This window comes from Bombus fervidus, unplaced genomic scaffold, assembly GCF_041682495.2.
Source record: "Bombus fervidus isolate BK054 unplaced genomic scaffold, iyBomFerv1 scaffold0076, whole genome shotgun sequence".
NCBI lineage: Eukaryota > Metazoa > Arthropoda > Insecta > Hymenoptera > Apidae > Bombus > Bombus fervidus.
In genome coordinates this window covers 32,501-37,500 of record NW_027212639.1, presented here as the reverse complement: position 1 = coordinate 37,500, position 5,000 = coordinate 32,501, and the positions used below count along the sequence as shown (strand labels likewise).

The following is a 5,000-nucleotide window of genomic DNA, read 5'->3' as shown; positions in this document are numbered from 1 at the left end:
ACAGAAAGACCCGCCGTCTCCGAATAATATTATAACAAACGAAAAACTTAAAAATATTCTCGAGGCGCCTGCGTGAGGTCGTAAACAGAAAGACCCGCCGTCTCCGAATAATATAACACACGGAAAACTTAAAAAGATTCTCGAGGCGCTTGCGTGAGGTCGTACACAGAAAGACCCGCCGTCTCCGAATCCTATAACACGAAACCGCTACTATTAATAATAATAATAATAATAATAATAACGATATGTGAGGGAACTTGAGCTGAACACATATCGAAAAAACTAAAAGTTACAGTGGAAACCACGTGTAATGAGAAATGCGATCGAGGCGCCTGCGTGAGGTCGTACACAGAAAGACCCGCCGTCACGATCTCGTATTTCGTATTTGCATCGTGGAAATCCAACGAACGAACAATATAATATATAAACTAAAATCTCTAAAGTGCCTCGTGTCGGAGAGATCACTGCTCACACCTCTTCTATATTTCGTAGTTGCGTTGCGTAGGCCTCACCTCCTAGCAACGGGACATAAGGAAGACTGCTCTTTGGGATCGAACGAAGCGTCTATAACGAGTCGTCGACGAGAGCGAAAGAACGCGAATAGCGAGCCGCAGAAAAATAGGATACCGAATTATATATCTTCGAAGGTTCTCTTCGAAGATCCATGGATACCTATATCTGCGCGTCTCCAGCTATCTCGCGCGTCTCTCCAAACTCTCGTCGTTCCTCGAAACGTGCTTCCTACCCAAAGGGCGTTCGTTCTTCCTATGTCGTTTCGTTGTCGTTCGTTTCAACGGCGAACGATATACGATGTTCGACAAAACGAAACCACGTTGTACGTTCGTACTCGTGGATCGGGTAACCTAGAACGAAAACGCATTGCGTGGATGTTGGCCCGAAAAGATATATACCAGTGCGAGTGATGGTAAAGAGTATAACGATTCTTAACTAGACGAAGTTGGTTCGGAGGGGACCGCCGGCCGTCTCTCTATCCTCGCGAGTCTAATGCCTCGTTCCGTCGCTAGAGTTTTTCAAACTCTGCTTCTGGCTATCGGGAAGAATAGACCGCGCGCGAGGAAGAGGAACGACGACCGTGCGCGTCCCATCGATTTTTTTTATTTTTACCTGAACCACCGAAGTCGATTCAGAGGGGACCGCCGGCCGTCTCTCTATCCTCGTTGTCGTGAGTCATATGCCTCGTTCCGTCGCTAGAGTTTTTCAAACTCTGCTTCTGGCTATCGGGAAGAAACGACCGCGCGAGGAAGACGACGACGACGACCGTGCGCGTCCCATCGAATTTTTTTTTATTTTTACCTGATCGACGGAAGTTTCGTCCGGTTCGTCTCTTTTACCATCGTCTCGTCGACCCGTTCAGAGGGGACCGCCTGTCCATATCCTCGTTGTCGTGAGTCATATGCCTCGTTCCGTCGCTAGAGTTTTTCAAACTCTGCTTCTGGCTATCGGGAAGAAACGACCGCGCGAGGCCGATGGCTGCGAGTCCCATCGAATTTTTTTTAAACGCACGCACACACATACACCTGAACGGAGATGCGTTCCTTTTCGTCGCGATTTTTCGCGCTTTAGTCGTCGTTGTCGCCATCCGTTCGGAGGGGACCGCCGGCCGTCTCTCTATCCTCGTTGTCGAGAGTCTAATGCCTCGTTCCGTCGCTAGAGTTTTTCAAACTCTGCTTCTGGCTATCGGGAAGAAAAGACCGCGCGAGGAAGAGGAAGGACGACCGTGCGCGTCCCTTTCGAATTTTTTTTTATTTTTACCTGAGCGACCAAAGTGGATTCAGAGGGGACCGCCGGCCGTCTCTCTATCTTCGTTGTCGCGAGTCTAATGCCTCGTTCCGTCGCTAGAGTTTTTCAAACTCTGCTTCTGGCTATCGGGAAGAATAGACCGCGCGCGAGGAAGAGGAAGGACGACCGTGCGCGTCCCATCGATTTTTTTTATTTTTACCTGAACCACCGAAGTCGATTCAGAGGGGACCGCCGGCCGTGTCTGTATCCTCGTTGTCGAGAGTCTAATGCCTCGTTCCGTCGCTAGAGTTTTTCAAACTCTGCTTCTGGCTATCGGGAAGAAACGACCGCGCGAGGAAGACTACGACCGTGCGCGTCCCATCGATTTTTTTTTACCCGAACGATGGAGATGCATATCGGCTGTTTGCTTCGAATAACTGGACGAGAGGAACGAACATATATATATATCATGGGCTAGCCACCGTGCGCTTTCTTCGCGAGATCGTGTGCTGTACAGAGGATTCAGAATCGGGTGTTATATCCCCGTCGTTTCCTGACGAACGGAGCTTCGATCTCGTTGGTTGTTATATATTATAATGCACTTTACGCCCGGTCGGCGGGCTGCGTGTGTCGTCGCGCAGTCCGTCCGATTTCGTTTTCGAACGTATTTTCGTGTCGTCAATCATATGGCGACTTCCGCGCGTTCGATTCCCGTTGGTCGGACGTTTGTCGGATATCGGCTTCTTTCGAACCGAGAATAAGAGTACAAAAACCTGAGTACACAAACAAAAATCCATGCATAAACGATTACCCTGAACGGTGGATCACTTGGCTCGTGGGTCGATGAAGAACGCAGCTAATTGCGCGTCAACGTGTGAACTGCAGGACACATGAACATCGACATTTCGAACGCACATTGCGGTCCACGGATACAATTCCTGGACCACGCCTGGCTGAGGGTTGCTCACGTAAACCTAAGACTGCTTGCGTTGCGTATCGTTGCTCTCGGTCCGTATCTCTCTGTTCTTTCTTGCCTCGTCGACAGCCCGCCGTCGTTCGTTTTATCTTTAAACGAACGTTTCTGAGTCGGAGGACGAGCGCCAAGCAAAAGAATACGAATTAAAGAGCGGTCGAGGGCTCGTACGCGACGTACGAGCGATTGTTGGACGTTCGTCGGCGTTCGTCGCTGGATCGTGTGGAGACCGGCGTACGCATGCTCTCGATACAAATATATATGAAAAATCTATCGCGTTCACGGGAGACTCGCAAAACTACCTCCGTCTCTTCTCTGTCCCTTCTTGGCTTGACAACCCGCCGTCGTTCGTGTTTTACGAACGTTTCTGAGTCGGACGAAGCGCAAGAAGAAGGATACGAATTAAAAGAGCGCGGAGAGAACCGTCGTCGTCGACGCGGTTATCGAGATACACAGAGCGAGTTTTCTTCGTGGCCGATTTTTTTTTTCTTTTTGTATCAGCCTCTGCTACGTTTTGTTAGTCTTCGATAAGCACGAATGACCGCGCCCCCGACGTCGTCTTAAATGAATTTTTGGCGAGACTGAGAGAAAGCAAAAATATTTTTGAACAAAGTCAGTCGAGAGAGGAGAGAAAAGAGAACCAAGATATTAAAACCTAAACCTAAACTTGGTGGCGTAACGAAAAACTGTGTGCCTTAAAGAAACACAACCGTCTTTTCATCAAGATGTTTTTACTCGTACAGCCCCAGGGATCGAATACCCACTCCGTCTGTTCGTGCGGCAGAGATGTATTCTGCAGGCGCGAGACGACTGACGAGAAGACAACGAGGACCGTCGCATCGATGGGTCGTCGTTGCGTTTTTCATCCTCTGTGCTTTTTTCTGTTCTTCGCGAACCCAGAGAAAGCCGTAGATCCGGGAACGGACACACGAGATTTCTTCGAACGCTGATGACTTAGGGAGATGATCCCCAGCGTTGCGCGGAGATCGGAGAGTACGCGTACATGTATCGGGACGAATTTTTCCCCGTCGGTCGCGTATCTCTCTGCCCGCGCGCCTGGCCCAAAGCCACGTTCGTCGGAAATCAACGAAAAGTGTGTTACGATCTAGCGTGCGTCTACGATCGGCTATATTTAAGGGTGACGAAGAAGAGAAAAGCTCACGGTGTTGCGCAACGTTTCTGTACTCGATTTTAAGATGTGCATGTGAGTCCGTTACAAAGTTGTTCGGATCGTCGAAAATAGTCGTTTTCGTCGTCGTGCGAAAGAGAATAATCTCTGACATTGGCACGGAGAGATCGCGCAGAGGAAGAGAACGATCCTCTTTGGCGAGGCTCGAGAAAGACTAACGAAACTTGATTAGAGACGAGGTATACACGCGCCGTACGTACGACGTACGCGCGTGTGATTTTTTTTTGCTTTAAGGCGATTCGGCGCTCCGAGTATTAGAGAAAAAGAGATCGTTGGTCATCCCATGTCTCTTCGTCGTCTATCGCTGGACCGCGCATCCTAACGTATCGCCGGTCGTCCAGTCCCCGAGTAATAAATTCACCCCGTTGTGTACGTCTCGCGCTCGCTTTTCCACTTGCGTGAGTTCCCGTGCGTTTTCGTCGTTGGTACAGAGCAAAGAAACCGATATGTTATATACATGTCGCGTGTTCGATCTCTGTGCCAGCAATAACAGGCGAAAACAAGGAACCGCTGGAATCGTCGAGAAGAGAGAAACGGCTACGGGAGATATATTATACATAACACGTGTATATATATATATATATATTATACAAAGAGGACGGGCGTTAAAAACCGGAGATCGTTACGGGTGTCTTGCGTGAGTCTTAGCTCGAACATGATACGACGAACGAAGTTTAAAAGGCACTTTGGCGAGATGCATAAAACGTTTCTCGATCGAGATAGAATATAAGGTTCTCGATTCTATTCGAATTAATTTTTTTTTTTTATTTTTTTTTCTCTTTGAGGCGATTCTCGGAGAGAGAAATAAAAATAAAGACCCTCTGTCGCATTGTTATCAAACCGTCTTGCTTTTCTCGAATCGCGCCCACATGGCACGAAATTTTTTTTTCTTTGAAAAAAAAAATTGTCACCGTGTCGTGACGTTGAAGCGACCTCAGAGTAGGCGAGATCACCCGCTGAATTTAAGCATATTACTAAGCGGAGGAAAAGAAACTAACAAGGATTTCCTTAGTAGCGGCGAGCGAACAGGAATTAGCCCAGCACTGAATCCCGCGGTTCCGCCGTTGGGAAATGTAGTGTTCGGGAGGATCCGTTTAT

The 5,000-nt window shown here is 48.5% G+C and overlaps 2 non-coding genes across 2 annotated transcripts in view; both read left to right on the top strand.

The window, feature by feature from the left end:
• The first annotated feature begins 2,548 nt into the window (after positions 1-2,548).
• Positions 2,549-2,703, top strand: LOC139997391 (5.8S ribosomal RNA). Its single transcript, XR_011802774.1, has one exon. It is a non-coding gene; the product is annotated as a 5.8S ribosomal RNA (ribosomal RNA).
• A 2,128-nt stretch (positions 2,704-4,831) lies between these two features.
• Positions 4,832-5,000, top strand: part of LOC139997390 (large subunit ribosomal RNA) — a 4,173-nt gene continuing 4,004 nt past the window's right edge. Inside the window, exon 1 of the ribosomal RNA XR_011802773.1 lies at positions 4,832-5,000. This exon is cut by the window's right edge and continues 4,004 nt beyond it. This is a non-coding gene — a ribosomal RNA (large subunit ribosomal RNA).